The following is a 16,290-nucleotide window of genomic DNA, read 5'->3' as shown; positions in this document are numbered from 1 at the left end:
CACACTCCAACATGCCCAAGGTATTGCTCATTACTGGGCTGGTAGAGTATGGCTGGCTGGAATAGAGATACGTCGGGGACGTCAACAACAACGCTGTCAACTGCGGAATGCGCTTTGTCGACTTCCGACAACAGGACAGTGAAAAGTTTTCCAATCGGGCTGAGGTACGTTGAACACAAACCTATTACTAGTCACAGTCAGTGCCACAGGTAACCCACTTTCAATCTTCCAATGAGCAAAATAATTATGCTTGGCGTATCTTCTGCGCCGCTAGTCAAATCCATCAATCTGTCCAGCGTTAACGATGCTTGGGTTGCCTAAAATATGAATATATTCCAAAAATATTCGGAAATATCTTCTTTATTTCCTATTTTTAAATTCTATGTTTGACTTGGCTGGCAAGATGGTCCAGAGGTACGCACACTCGCCTCAAAGCGGTCTAGCCTGGGATTGAATTCTGACCCAACTATAAACTGTCATCCCGCTGTTTCACAGGGAAGGTGATTCAACAATGTGTGTGCCGTCCCTCGGATGGACGTTAAGTTAAACAGATATCCTGTCTGCCATCATTAGTTGGCAGACATTAAAGATCCCATGGTGTTCTTCGCAAAATGTACAGTGGCCAGAAAGTCCCTATGCATAAGTGTCCTCTGTTACTTATTTGTTTTATTTGTTTTCCAGCTACGGCTTCAGCATGACGGACACCAGTGAGTACACGACAGAAGAGGGACACATTACTTGTGTTTGGTTTCATGACCGCGCGCGAGAAGGAGAAAGTTTTGAAGACATAAGGACAAGATTTTCACAGACATTCGATAAGCCAGCTCTTACGCGCGACACGATGCAGGCATGGGAGAAGAAGGCTTTTTCAACAGGAAGTGTCCTTGATTTAAAAGCGTTCGTTAAAATCACTTCAACGCCATGTGGACATTATTGAAGCGTCCTGCTCGAGATCACCACTGAAATTATCTCGAAAAAGATCTTCTGAATTAGACATTCCACTCTCAACAGTCCAAAAAATAATGAAAGGGGATCTGGGATTGAAGCCATTTAAGCCTGGATGTGTTAATGAGTGGCCAGAAACCCATGTGCGCTACCACGGTTGGCGTTACCACGCGTTACCACGCGTTACCACGTAACGCGTCCAGAGAAATAGAGACCTGGGAAATAGAGACTTGAACATTTCAACAAATATAGAAGAACAGAGAAAAATTCAAATTTGTGCTGAGAATGGAGGGGAACATACAGGTAAATGCTAACCAAATTCTAACTGCGACTTTGACTTTGGGACTTTGTGGCCACTCTATATGTGAGCTATCACTGGCACCGCAAACAAATTCAAAATTCCTGCCCGAACTACTACTGGGAAAGCAATGGCAAACCACTCGGTACAACCCTTGCCAAGAAATTACCCCGGCAGCACCAACTCTCTATAACAGAGTATGGTACACCAGAATCAGTGTTTGACTTAACGTGAGTAAACACAATTTCATTTCATGCTGTCTGTGCAAACAACCACTCTTCAATGTACCACAGTACTAGCCAATGTGCGGTGTTTTATAAACAGACTGGTGGCAGGCAGCGTGTGAGCCGAATGCAAAGAAACAATGCAGAAATGGCAAATGCCAAAACATGACCCAATGAATTCCATATCCTGTTCCACCTTCAGTCGATCAAGCATGGACATCCGGTTCGTGAAGGACTTGGGCAAAAAATAGCGAATGCTGAATCCGCTAATGTCATGGGTGGTGAAACCCTCATATAATTTCCTCAATACCAAATCTCTATATTTTCAAACAGCAAAATTCCAATCACAAATGAATACTACACCATTAATATAACAAAATACAATGTTACAAACACGAGTGAGGTAAACGAAGATAAATGCCGTTCTAACGTGATAACCAATACAGACAAATTTGCCAGCGAGCAAGGGCGGATACATAACACTTCGTACAGATGGAAACTCAAAATCGTAATTGCATTGAGAAATTTATGAAACTTCCCAGCCACCTTCGAATAGATAACAGCGGCGTCATTCAGGTGTAAACTTAAAATCACAAATTGTATTGAGATGTTATCAAACCAGCGAATGTTTCTGCCGAACCCGTGAGTGTGTTTGCTTCCGGATAAGGAGCAGTTTCGTATTGAATTTCAAAATCATAATTGTATTGAGGGATTTATGAAACCTCCCACCCAACTTATAATGAGGTACCTTATTAACAAAAATGCCAAGGACCGTTACACTGTGGACAAAAGCACAATTTTTTCACCAAAGCTTTGCCCATGTATAAGGATCAAAAAGAGGGTAAGCTCCAAAAAATCTGATGACAGGAAGTGTATTTAATGACGTCATAATGACGTCACAATAGACAAACAAGATATTAGCACAAATTAATGTGTAACATAAGGTTGTGAAGTACTGTGCCGAGATTTTGAGTCATTAATTTAATATTTCAAGAAACAGGTAATTGATATATAAGCCTTTTTAAGCTCACTATGTTGCAGTGATGTCATTACTCAAATGTGTAAAAAAATAAAATAAATAAAACAAAACAAATGAAAATAAAACATAAGAATTAGGGGATAAATGCAAGGGTGCCCGGTCTCAAATGTGATTTAAGACCATGTTCAAACAATACATTCCCTGGAATATACGCAATCTTAGTCTAGCTATTCAAATTTAGAAATGCAAGAAACCAATAAAAGTATTTATGAATTGTCTATCAAATTACAGCATTGGAACGTATAATATTGGTTTGGATATTGTGCTTTTTATGCTTATGTGGACTATTTCCTTTCAATTTCAGGTCATCATGGATTTGAGTGCTTCCATAATCTGCAAGAAAACTACACCGGAAAAACTATCTTGTCCACAGAAAGGATTTAAACGTAATGCCAGAGAAGTATACGCTACATTCCTGGGAAATGTTGAGGAGTTCAGAAAAATAAATGCACTGCCAGTTGATGTAGAATATGTATAGTAAGGGAAACATATGAAAATCTGTTAACTAAATTGTTACCAAAACATTTCTTCACCAATATGTTTGTAAAGGTGTGTAATAACATGTGTTAAAATGTTGAAGGTCAACTCCCGTGGGAAACCCAGAAAAAAAGCTGTTGAATTCGGGTACCGAAAAATTATTTTCGAGAATTTTTATTTTTTTTAATCGGCCCTTAAGTAACTTATGAGGGGTCAAATAAGGGTTTTTCATGATTCTGAGTTGATTGTTAACATTTATATTTCACCACAGACACTCCTTTGTGGAAAAATAATTTCTAAATATATCTCATTTTCTACTTTGCAGAACATGGAGTCTAGCAATATGGATGAAGACGTTACTCCACCTATGCTCAATTGCTTCATCTGTGCACGCTCGGATACACCAGCTGAAAGGCTCATACAGGCAACTCCAAAGGGATACTCAACTTTATTGAAACAAGCAGAAACTGTCGAAAATGTTACTGTTGTGGAACGTATGAAGGAGGCTCAAAAGGAAGGAAAACTGAGGTACCACCAGAAGTGTAAAAATGATCTGTACAACAACTTTGTTGCAACCACCAAGAAGTCAGCTCAAGCATCAAAGGCAGAGAAAGAGTCATCAAAGTTGAAGAGAAGACGCACTACTTGTGAGTTCAGTTCATCAACTGGCTGCAATTCTAGAAGATCACAGTCAGTTGACCTCCTGTATAAGGATGTATGCATTCTTTGCAACCAACCAGCCCAGCTCTACAAAAATAATCCAGCACAAGCTAGAAAGAAATACAGAGTGCCAGATAATTTGACTGCAGATACACTGAAGGCAAGCTTGCTGAAGACAGCACGGAGTCGCGGGGATGACTGGGGCACTGAAGTCACTGGACGCCTGGAAGGGATCAACGACTTGGTAGCAGAAGAAACACTGTACCATTTGCGATGCAAACTTATGTTTGCGAGAGGTGACAGTTTGTCCAAGACTGATGAGGAAGGAAAAAGGAAGAGAGGACAGAGGAGTATTGATGAGGAGCGAGAGGCAGTTTTTATTGAATTCTGCGAATGGTTAGACTCAGAATTAGAGCATGGGGTAATGAACATGGACCAAGTCCATGAAAAGCTGCAGGAGTTTGATCAGTCACCAGAGAAGAGCCTTTCTTATTCAAAGCATTGGCTAAAGATAAAACTTCTAGAGAAATACGAAGACACCTTGTATTTCACAACACAGGAAAGAAGGGCAGATGTACTCAATCTCAAAGATGGCACCGACAATATTCTGCGAGAGCATCATGCTAATCTTGACCATAGTGTAGCAGCATAGCAAACCTGTTGTGCATTTTGTGATACAAGCACCAAATTTGGCACAAATGTACATTAATATGTTGCGAACATTTTCAGATATTGGGCCACTTGAAATTCCGTAATTTTTTTTTTCAAATTTTTTCAAATTTCGTAATTTCAAATTTTTCGGGTGACACCGTCACAATTTCGGTCTTCGAGGCCGGCCGATATAGTGGGGCGGCTTAGCCCAAATATTCAAAAGAATTGTGCATTTTGTGATACAAGCACCAAATTTGGCACAAATGTACATTAATATGTTGCGAACATTGTGTGGTCAGCAATGAAGACGAGAGTCTGAATTACATGTATGCAAAAGACCTTGTGAACCAGTGAAGCAAATACACGGGTAAGCATGAATTAAATCTAGGGCATGATATAATTTCCATGATGTTTACCTCTACACTCAATGGTGGAAGGAGGTAATGTTTTGATCCCAGCTTGTCTGTATGTCTGTTTGTCTGTTAGTCCACAAAATTCCAGACAAAGCTTGTAGTAGTGGTAGTTGTAGTGGTAGTGGTGATAACAGAAATTGTTATATAGAACTGAACTTATATTATTATTATATGCAGAAAATAACTTCATTTCTATATGCCCTGCAGTGGACAGGTTAATTGGTTTATGCACTGAAGGGGTCACCCTGGTGTGCACTGCTGTGTTCTGCCTCACTGAGTTGTTCAGGTATGATGTACTCAGCACAAGCTTCCGGTCGGCCCGGAGGTGGGGGTGCGGGGCCTGTCACGGAACGTCAAAACAAACGGCCTGCCGGGGCCGCCCAAAAGTCGGGCGTGAGGGGCGCGTCCACTAATGGAACGCCTCTCGCTTCCCAGATCGAGGGCCACGTGGTCAGGAGAACCTCGTCCCTTCCGGTCACACTTTGCCTATCGGCCGGCCTCGAAGACCGAAATTGTGACGGTGTCACCCGAAAAATTTGAAATTACGAAATTTGAAAAAATTTGAAAAAAAAAATTACGGAATTTCAAGTGGCCCAATATCTGAAAATGTTCGCAACATATTAATGTACATTTGTGCCAAATTTGGTGCTTGTATCACAAAATGCACAATTCTTTTGAATATTTGGGCTAAGCCGCCCCACTACCATGGAGATGAGAAGACTCAGATCATAAAGACGGCACTCAAGTTCATATCCATTGATATTGCCTTGATTGATTTAGGTCCAAAGTCATACCCCACCACACACAGTATGACTGACATCGATAGTCAGCTGACACTTGTTCCTGCAAGCCTTCAGATGTTCTTGAGACCGATTGTCAAGACAGACGAAAGAGTTGCCGTTTGGGGGCAGAATTTTATTAAGGCCTGTCGACCTCGGTCTGGAGTATTGCCACACCAAATGGGGCTTGCCATACAACTTGATCATAGATTTGGGTCAAAATGGATGCTCAACAAGTTCCACCGGCTGGGATACACTGAGTCTTACACGGAGACACAAAACTACAAATACTGCTTCCTTAATAGTAGGAGTGGAGATGATGTTCCAGATACTTCTGGCACTCTTGACACCATTGTGGAGGAAACCGATGAACAGATCAATGATGAGGTTGCGGTTGATGCTGCGCTTGAGGATCAATCAGTGATGACAGCCAAAGTGCCAGCCAGGGAAAGTGAATTGTCAAGTAATGATCATGGACGCGTCTGAACCCCAGTGACTATGGATGGACAATAGGTGTGCATGGGTATGAGCCAGTTCCAACACTGGACCCCACAGCTCCTGAGGAGCTATTGCAGTTCACGAGCTGTAATTGTCATGGAGATTGCAGCAACCGGCGATGCAGCTGCAAGAAGAATGGGGTCACGTGCATCTCGGCCTGTGGAGTCTGTAATGGCATTACATGCAGAAACTGCAGTCATGATGTTGTTGAGTCTGAAGAAGACATAGACAATGACTGTTGAAACTTCTGACATTGTGAATGAGAAATAACTCTTGAGTATTATATATGTATGTGAAAAAAAAGCTACTTTGTGTGTAAATGTAAAAGTGAAAATATAAATGTTAACAATCAACTCAGAATCATGAAAAACCCTTATATGACCCCTCATAAGTTACTTAAGGGCCGATAAAAAAAAAAAAAAATTCTCAAAAATAATTTTTCGGTACCCGAATTCAACAGCTTTTTTTCTGGGTTTCCCACGGGAGTTGAACTTCAACATTTTAACACATGTTATTACACACCTTTACAAACATATTGGTGAAGAAATTTTTTGGTAACAATTTAGTTGACAGATTTGTGAAATATCTCATAAAATGCCCTTACTAGTAACAGAAGGAACAGTAGAAACTTTTGTGAAAAATAATGCCTCATGGCATCGTTCTTGCCATCAGAAATTCAACAATTCCAAACTCAACAGACAAGTAATGAGGAAAAGAAAACATGAAGCCGAAGCTCTCGAGATGCGACGGTCAAAGCGGCAGTCGGTATTTGATGCCAAGTGTGTGTGCATCTTCTGTGAAAAAACAGGCGACCAAAAATTACACAACTTCCAAACATTTGGCGCTGATCAGTACCTCAGAAAGATGGCAACTGATATGCAGGATGACCAACTCTTGTACAAAATAACAGGGGGTGATTTAATCGCCCTAGAAGCCAAGTACCACCTGAACTGTTTAACACGATACAGAAACAGACATCGGGCTCATCGCCGTGAAGGTGTTTCTTCCAACATGGAAAGAGAACGAGCAGATGCCAGAGCGTTTGTGGAGTTTGTGTCTTATGTTGAGTTTGCCGTTGAGGATGGGACATACCTGTTCAAGTTTTCAGATCTTCATGAGATGTATGAACGCCGTCTTCAAAATCTTGGGCATGATGTGTCAATTAACAAGAGCCGGTTGAAAAGCAGGCTTCTTGAGCACTTTGCCGACACCGGTGTGCAAGAACAGACAGATGGCAAGAACATTGTTCTTGTATTTCCAGAAGGCATGCAACAAATGCTGAAAGATGCTCTGCATGAACATGACTATCAATCAGAAGCGCTACTTTTTGCAAAAGTAGCAAAAATATGCAGAGAAGAAATGTTTGGAGAAACACATTTCAAGTTTTCTGGCAGTTTCCCCCCTAAGTGCCAGACAATGCTTCCCAGTCTTACACTCCTGTCATCAATGATCCTTTATGGACCAAACTTGAAGAGCGATGTTAATGACACACAGGCTTCTCAAACAATCGCCCAGTTGTTCCTCCACAATTCAAAGAAAAGGTGCACGAAACTGGCTACTCCAAAATGACAGTCTCCTGAGAGAGAACCTCCACTTTTTTTTTCTTTTCTTTTTTTGTATACAGAGTCGAGGCTCGTGAAAGAGCTAACATTTATCAAACAAACAAATCAAACAAACAAGCAAACGAAGTATATAAAAAGGGGAGCGGTCGACAAGATGGGGAGAGATGGGGAGGAAGCAAACAAACACAACATTTGAGAGCAGGGACATCGGGAGATGTTTTTGGAGGGAGAAGGCCTGGGGAGAGGCAGGATAGGTATAAAACGCAAGGACACCAAGGACTTCCAGGAAAGAGGTCAAAAGTCACCTCAAAAAAGTGGATTTGGGGTGAAAATTAGCGGGGGTAGAAAAGATCAAGGTTTTGGATTGGGGAAGATAAGAGATGGTGGCGAACAGCCGTTTTAAAGACCTGGAGGGAGGAGTGGGATTGAAGAGAGTGAGGGAGTTTGTTCCAGAGGTGGGAGAAAAGAGGAATGAAGGAGTGAAGGTGAGCAGAGAGTCTTGATTTTGGCAGTTTAACCATAAGAGGGTTGCAGGCAGATCTTGTGCGACCTGCAGGAATATTTGGGGGACAGAGCCCAGAGAGAGCTGGGGGAGCAAGGCCAGAGAGGAGTCGGTAGAAGACGGAAAGACCACCAACCTGCCTGCGGTGATTAAGTGAAAGGCCCTCGGAGATAGCATCATCGCGGGAGATTCCAATGATTCTGAACGCTTTGGTTTCAACAGCGTGAAGACGAGCTAGGTGTGAGGCAGGAGCACCAGCCCAGAGGGGAGAGCAGTACTCCATTGAGCTGCGGATGAAAGCCTTGTATGTGGTGAGGAGCTCAGGTGTGCCAAGGAAGGACTTCGCACGACGGAGGATGCCCAGTCGGCGACTGGCTTTGGAGGCCAGCTTGGAAATGTGGTTTTCCCAGGAAAGATCATGGCAGATAGTGAGACCCAAAAGCTTGAGTGACAGAACTTCTTGGAGAGGATTATTCAGAAAGTAGATGGGAGGGTTGTCCAGTCGGTCTTTTCGGAGAGACATCGTAAGAGTGTGAGATTTGTCAGGATTGAAAGACATGTTCCACTTGTTTGCCCAGTCTGTGATTTTGTCCAGGTCTGCAGAGAGTGAAGAGGCTGCAGACTGCCGATCTGAGGGATGAGGAATGGAGCGGCAGAGAGTGGAGTCATCAGCAAAGAGATAGAGAGGATTTTCAAGAGCGTCAGATAGATCATTGATGAAGACCAGAAAAAGCACAGGGCCCAGAACACTGCCTTGGGGAACTCCAGCCTGGACAGGAAGAGGAGATGAGAGAAACCCATTCAGGACCACACGTTGACGACGACTAGAGAGGAAGTCCGCCAGCCATGCGTGGAGATTTCCATGGATACCAAAGGAGGAGAGTTTGGTGAGCAGAGCGGGGTGCCAGACCGTATCGAAGGCACGTGATATGTCGAGGGAGACAGCTCTAATTTCCTGTTTGGCATTGAGGACCTCCATCCATTGTTGAGACAGCAGAAGCAGCATGTCCAGAGTAGAGTGACCTGGTCTGAAACCAAATTGATGATCAGAGATCAAGCCATTGGAGAAGAGGAAAGATTTCATATCCAAAGCAATGATGGATTCCATGACTTTGCTGATAATTGGGAGAAGGCTGATTGGTCTGTAGTTGCTAGGATCTGTTTTTGCACCTTTTTTGTGCAAAGCGGTGATGTTGGCTGATTTCCAAGCAGATGGCAGTTGACCTTGAGCAAAAGAGAGGGTGAAGAGAACAGAGAGAGGGAGTGAAAGAGCGGAAGAACATGATTTTAGGACCCGTGGGCTGATGCCGTCAGGTCCAGTTGCAGAATCAGAGTCGAGGGTTGACAGAAACTTTTCCACCTTGTCAGGAGGAAAGGACACGGAGTCCAGGAGCAGCTGGGTACGACCGACTGGGTATGGTGGGTACAGAGAGGGATGGGTTTGGGACACAAGATTTAGAGGCAAACACAGAGTTGAGGCATTCAGCTTTTTCACGTGCGGAGTCAGCTGTGTAGCCGTTTGAGGTAAGGGAGGGGATGGAGGGGGAACAAACACCAGAAACAGATTTGACCAGACGCCACCAGGATTTGGAAGAGGGAGACAAATAAGAGAGCTCGGTCTTGAGAACGGAGAGATATTGTTTCCTGGCTCTCCTGAGGGTGGACACACACTTGTTTCGGGCTTTGTGAAAGGAAATCAGATTTCCTTCCGTTGGATTTGCTTTCCAGGAGACGAAGGCAAGTTGTTTCTGGGCAACAGCCTCACCACAAGATTCCGTGTACCATGGATGGGAGGAAGGGTATGACAACTGAAGACGAGATGGGATAAATCTGTGCATGAGAGAGAGCAATTTACTTTGGAAGAATTCCCAGGATGAGTTGATGTCAGAGGTGGTAGAGATGGGAGACCAGTCCAGATGATTGATGGTTGCTTGAAGACCGTGCCAGTTGGCCTGAGTGAAATGCCAGACTCGTCGACGCTGAGCAGGCTCCCTGAGAATGGTCAGAGAGATGTCCACTTTAACAAGGACATGATCAGATGATCCGATTGGAGCAGAAGAAGAGCAGCAGACATTTTCAGGGAAGTTAGTCATAACCAAGTCCAGAAGAGAAGATGCTCCGTTGACTGAGATCCGGGTCGGGAAATTGACAGATTGTGTCAGTCCCAGTGAGTCGCAGAAGTCCTTTGCTGAGGAGCCATGGCTGGTGAGAGAGGTATACATTGGAGGTATACAGAGAGGTATACCAACTTCCAGTATACATTTAGTCCGTGGGCTGAGTAGGGTTTACATGCACCCCCCCCCCACAACTTCACTTCACTTCACTATGTCCATGTACCCCCCACCCTAGGGGTTAGGAAAAACCATGTTAACAGAAAAAAAACTCATTCCCAAGGTACCTCCCACGCATATTTTGATATTACCCCCCCTGTGTCAGTGATTTCCGAAAATTAGGGGTAGGCGAAATTCAAATGGTTGCATATGACCCCTCAAAATGTTTGTCCTGGGACACTCTTTACAATGATATGTTTTATATGCAAATGAGATCACTAATGAGGTCACCAGAGGTCAAACTATGAGGGAATGAGTTTTGTTCTGTTAACATGGTTTTTCCTAACCCCTAGGGTGGGGGGTACATGGACATACCCAGAAAGTTAAGTTGTGGGGGGGGGGGTGCATGTAAACCCTACTCAGCCCACGGACTAATTGGCTTGAATATCCACACATTGACAAGGAACAGAACACTCAGTGATCAACTGGCTAAACTAGGGTTGAGCATCTCATACAGCTGGGTTCTGCAACTGGAGAATAAAATGTCATCTGCAATGTGTGACCAATTCACTGCTGACCAAATTGTGTGCCCATCTATTCTCAGGAAAGGTCTCTTCACTGTTGGTGCACTGGATAACATCGACCATAATCCCTCTTCCACTACAGCCAAAGGATCGTTCCATGGAAGTGGTATAAGTGTCATCCAATTTCCTACACAAGATAATCTCGGACGTGTTCGGGTGGCAACTTGCTTTCTTCCTGCAAATCCAAATGAGAAACCTCACCTTCTAGATTCGTTTAGCATAATTCAATCAGTACATCTGAAAGCATCAAATACCAGTGTACCACAGGTCATCATGACACCTGTAAATGGGAGGCTTGAAGAAGCAAAAGAAAAGGAGGAGAAATGGATTCAGCATGCTTCCAAGCTTCTCGACGGAAATGCAAGTGAGAAGGGAGACACTATCTCATGGGCTGCCTATCATGCATCTCAGCAATCACCTCCGCTCGATCCCCCTGCCTTGATTGCTCTTCTACCACTATTTCAAGAGAAGGCAGACTCACCAGCCATGATCAAGCACGCCATGAACATATTGAAATCCATCACAGAGTTCCTCAACCCTGGCCAGATTCCAGTCCTCACTTGTGACTGTCCAATTTTTGCGAACTGCAAGTATATTCAATGGACCTGGCCTGCAACTCACGGTGAAAATGAATTCCTGATCATGTTTGGCGGGTTCCATTTGGAGAAGGCCTTGTGGAATGCACTGGGAGATTTCCTAGATCAGAGTGGCTGGACTGTAGCTCTAACTGATTCAGGTGTAGCAACATCTGGTACAGCTAACTCTTTCATCAATGCCGCTCATGTGACACGGACATGACATGCCCATCAAGTGACTGCCTTAGCTCTATCACAGTTACAACAAGAAGCATATGAGCAAGCTGCTGTGTCCAGTGACAGTGAGAGATTTGAGGCCTGGAGACTGGCTATGGCAAAGAAGAGTCCGACTTTCCAGTACTGGGACATCGTGCTGCGAACAGAGATCTTGATCATGATATTCATTCGTGCGCACAGAGAGAAAGAGTTTCTTCTCTATGTTGAGTCCCTTCAAAGTCTCATGTTTCTATTTTTTGCACTGGACCACTACAACTACTGCCGTTGGGTTTCCGTCCACCTCCGAGAGATGCAATCCATGCCAGCCGCTCTAACAAAGGACTTCCAGAAGCACTGGGTTGTGAACAAAACACAAAAGAGGTTTTCCGCGCTTCCCATCGATCAAGTCCACGAACAAGAGAATGCCAAAGTAAAAGGCAAGGGTGGACGGTGGAGCTGTGGGCCTAACCGAAAATCCAGATGCCTTCCGACGCTGGATGATAGCCCGATATGCTAATATTCTTTCGCATCTCAAGGAATCACTGCTACAAAATGGGACAGAATCACGAGTATTTGTATAATGTATATGCATATACATTTGATGCAACATATATAATTTTGTGTCATTTACCCCTTTATTAAACCAGCTAATGACATAATGATGAAGTGTAACTAATAATAGCTCAGTCTAAATTACTGAAAAAAAATGCTCTGGTGGTGTTTTAAATTCTGTAACTCAACGGGAAGATTATTATGAACTCTCGATATGTGGATGTTAACTAATCAAACGAATTTGTGTGCAGACGAATATAATAGTTTTTTTTTTTGCTGGATGACGTCAGAATGATGTCATAAATCTTTTAAACATTGTCTAAGAAGACAAATGACAATTGCAGTGAATTCCTTGACCTCGGAATCATATATTTCGATGTCAAAATACACTTAATAGCCTAATTCTAACTAATTCATTTTTTAAATTATGATTGCGAAATAATTCGCTTATGACGTCATAATGACATCATAAATCTTTTAAAGATTGTCTAAAATAAAAAATGAAAAGTGCATTGAAATCCTTGACCTCGGAAACATATATTTTGATGTTAAAATGCACTTAACACCTTAGTTCTAAGTCATTGATTTTTTTTATATATGATTACATAATAATTAGCTGATGACATCATAATGACGTCAGATATTACACTTCCCATCATCATTTTTTTTGGAGCTTACTTTTTTTCTAGAAGGTATACCATGGAGATGCTTTGGTGAAAAAATTGTGCTTTTGTCCACCGTGTAACGACATTTTCACAATGGTACCCCACTATTAGGACACCTGCTAGGACCCCAAAAGGTTCCACAGAAAGTTTGGCGGGGCTAGCCCCAAAACTGAGAAAGTAATTCAGGGACGGACGGACTGACAGACAGACACTCTTGTTTGATGATATAGAAAACAAGCTGGAGTACCCGGCGTTGCCTGGGGGGGCAAAGGGTGAGGGGGAGAGCAGGAGAGGGAGGGGTGAGGAAGTTCTTCCTTAGTTCCAGTGAAGGAAAATCTTTACACCACAGCATACAATGACATTCTAACTTTGTGGCAACAGTTTGGGGAAGGCCCTTTCCTGTTTCAGCATGACAATGCCCCATGCACAAAACCAAGTCCATACAGAAATGGTTTGTCGAGATCGGTGTGGATGAACTTGACTGGCCTGCACAGATCCATGACCTCAACCCCATCGAACACCTTTGGAACGAATTCAGTGTCAGTGAATTCAGTGATTTGGATCGAATTGGAACGCCGACTGCAAACCAGGCATAATCGCCCAACATCAGTGCCCGACCTCATTAATGCTCTTGTGGCTGAATCGAAGCAAATCCCCACAGCAATGTTCCAACATCTAGTGCAGGGGTCAGGAACCTTTTTGACTGGGAGAGCCATAAAAGCCAAATATTTCTAAATATATTTCATTGAGAGCCATATAGTATTTTTAACGTATAATAAATTAAATATGTCTTACTTTTAATGCGACTTCTGGTGCTGCATGGTTTTGCTGATGGCCTTGTAGTCTGGTTCATACGTGGTGAGGTTGAGCTTCATGCAGGCATTGAGGCTTCCATCAGTTAAACGTGAGCGTAGGTTGGTCTTAATGTTCCTCATATGCGAGAATGACTGCTCACATGCATATGTAGAGCCAAACATGGTCAATACGGCAATACTCACACGCTGCATTGTGTGGTATAGTCAGGTTCATTATGTTCAGATTTATAATTTCGTTCTTTTTTTGTGGAGATTAGCAAACCTATACATTTTTGGAAAGCTTATAGCACCAGGAATCCGAAAAACCATGTTTCCATTTGCGCAAATTTTTTTTGGCGGCCATATTGGATTTTCAAAATGGCCGCCATCGGAAACCTATTTTTCGCGATATCTCAACATCCGAACCACCTAGAGTGCTGATTCCAACACCTATACCCACATTTTTGGGGATGAGGAATCACATGAAGCCATCTAAAATAATCTACACCTACCCTGGGATACCAGGTGGCAGCCTACAGCGGATTTTCAAGATGGCCGCCATCGGAAACCAGTTTTTTCACGATATCTCAACAGCCGAAACACTTAGCAGTATTTATTATATTGATTTCACAACCTATATAATATCTATATTTTGGGGGTGGCCATTCAAACACAGTTTAAACCAGAAGCCAAAATTGAAAGTTTATTCTGGCTAGTAATGAAACTAATGAGATTTACTTACCACAAATTTTCTACCAAACTTATGAATGTACAAAGCATCTACATATATTTTCAGTTGTATTTTAATGCACTATTTTGATAAATATAAAGCTTGAAACTTTTGAACTGAAGCCTGTGAAGGAAGCTCTTATTGGCCCACTAGGCTTGATTGGCAGGTCACATGGGTCGTGACCCAGGTCAAAAGAGTTGTTTATATATCTGGACACATGGAGTCTGAGCACCATGTGTTTGTGGTCAAAATGGCGGGGAGCAGCTGTCAAACTTACTTGATAAGTGATGTTTGGACTTGAGACACAAGTAATACTCCAAAGTTCCTGAATGTTGTTTACATAAATCTGAGCTTGCATAATTTTGTAGCCCTAGGTTTAGATCCATTTGTGTTCATCCATTTGTGTTCATCCATAAAGATATATAATAAAACTTTTTTATTTGAGACAAGATACAAGACTTTGCTCTCCACCCAGCAGTACACTCCACTCTGTGTCATGGCTCTATCCCTAACTGACCTGGTTCATTGTGAGAGGGATTTGGGGGTTACACACCCTGACCACAAGTCACAGGAAGCCATAAATCAAGCCATATAGAGTATAACTGTGTACTATTATGAGTGTGTATGCAGCATGATACCCCAGTGTTGTTTTCAAACATACCAACATAATATGCAGATACAGTTTTATATTAATTATATTTCCTGGATAAATATAAATTTTGCTCTGAATATAGTTTATAGTCAATTATCCACAATACTTTAAAAAAATCTCTCCCCACCCTCCACCCCCACAAATATTAAATGGTGCATCTTTGACCAATTTATTCTGATGGGGAGAGGCAAATGTGGCCTCCTATCCTGTTTCACTGGATGGGGAGAGGCAATAAATGAGTATGCATTCTTACCCAGTTTTACAATAAGGGGGTGATCATTTCATTGGGGGGGGGGGGGGTCTTTTTTATCCTAAGGCAATTTTTTTTCCTTATCCAGTGACAGCCCAATCATTTGTTTTTACATCCATGTGGCACCCACTGTTTTTCTTGCACAGGAGGTAGAAAATACCTTTTTATTTATAAATGAAAAGAAAGTGGTTTATTTCACTTCTAATGGTAATAAACTAGCTCCACTCCAACCCCCCTATATCAACTGGTCTGCCCCTTACATAAATCAGGGCTCCAAGCTTCACATAGGTTGGTCAACAACACTAACAACAAGGAATATCGACAACATTGGTCAACACTTGTACGAAGAGTATGTTGACGAAAGAATCAACGGAACAGTCAGCTTATTTGCACCCGTGAAAAAAGAAAACAACAAGATGTACTTGTCTGGTGTGAAGAAGACCAAGATCATGCTCAGGGACAAGTCAGTCGACTTGAAGGAAACAAAAGACTTGTATGGAAGGCTGATGATATTGACAAAATCAAGCCGTGATGTTGACCAGAAAGACGCAATAGGCAACTACGAATTCACCCTTACACCTCGCGCCTTGTTCGCACCAAACGGTGACCTGCTTCCTTGCCTTGACAAGTCAAAGTTAATCCATCTCCTTGTGAAACATGGAGACTTAGCTCCGGGTGACTTAGCTCCGACCTCAAGTCCTCAAGCTCAAGTCCATAACTCTGCAGCTATGAAAATAGCAGTAGTCGACGCCATGGTTCTTGTACAGAAATTGTCGACAAAACCAGCTGCAACAGTAACCGTTGAAGATCTCAGTGTCAGCTTTAATACCAGATTGATGTCACTGACAAGACATTTTGACGAAGTTATCCTCGTGTTTGATACTTACAAGGCCGATTCGTTGAAGCAAAGCACAAGACAAAAAAGACGAGGGGGGCACAATCCAGTCCAGTACC

The 16,290-nt window shown here is 42.7% G+C and overlaps 1 protein-coding gene across 1 annotated transcript in view; it reads right to left on the bottom strand.

The window, feature by feature from the left end:
* LOC137439119 (PHD finger protein 3) overlaps window positions 1-16,290 on the bottom strand; it is a 156,614-nt gene that overhangs the window by 110,473 nt on the left and 29,851 nt on the right. The gene's annotated exons all lie outside the window — the stretch shown is intronic.

The sequence above is a fragment of the Myxine glutinosa genome, chromosome 13 (assembly GCF_964187855.1).
Source record: "Myxine glutinosa chromosome 13, kmMyxGlut1.1, whole genome shotgun sequence".
In the NCBI taxonomy this organism is placed as follows: Eukaryota; Metazoa; Chordata; class Myxini; order Myxiniformes; family Myxinidae; genus Myxine; species Myxine glutinosa.
The sequence above is the reverse complement of the archived record's forward strand: the minus strand, read 5'-3'. Positions and strand labels throughout refer to the sequence as shown.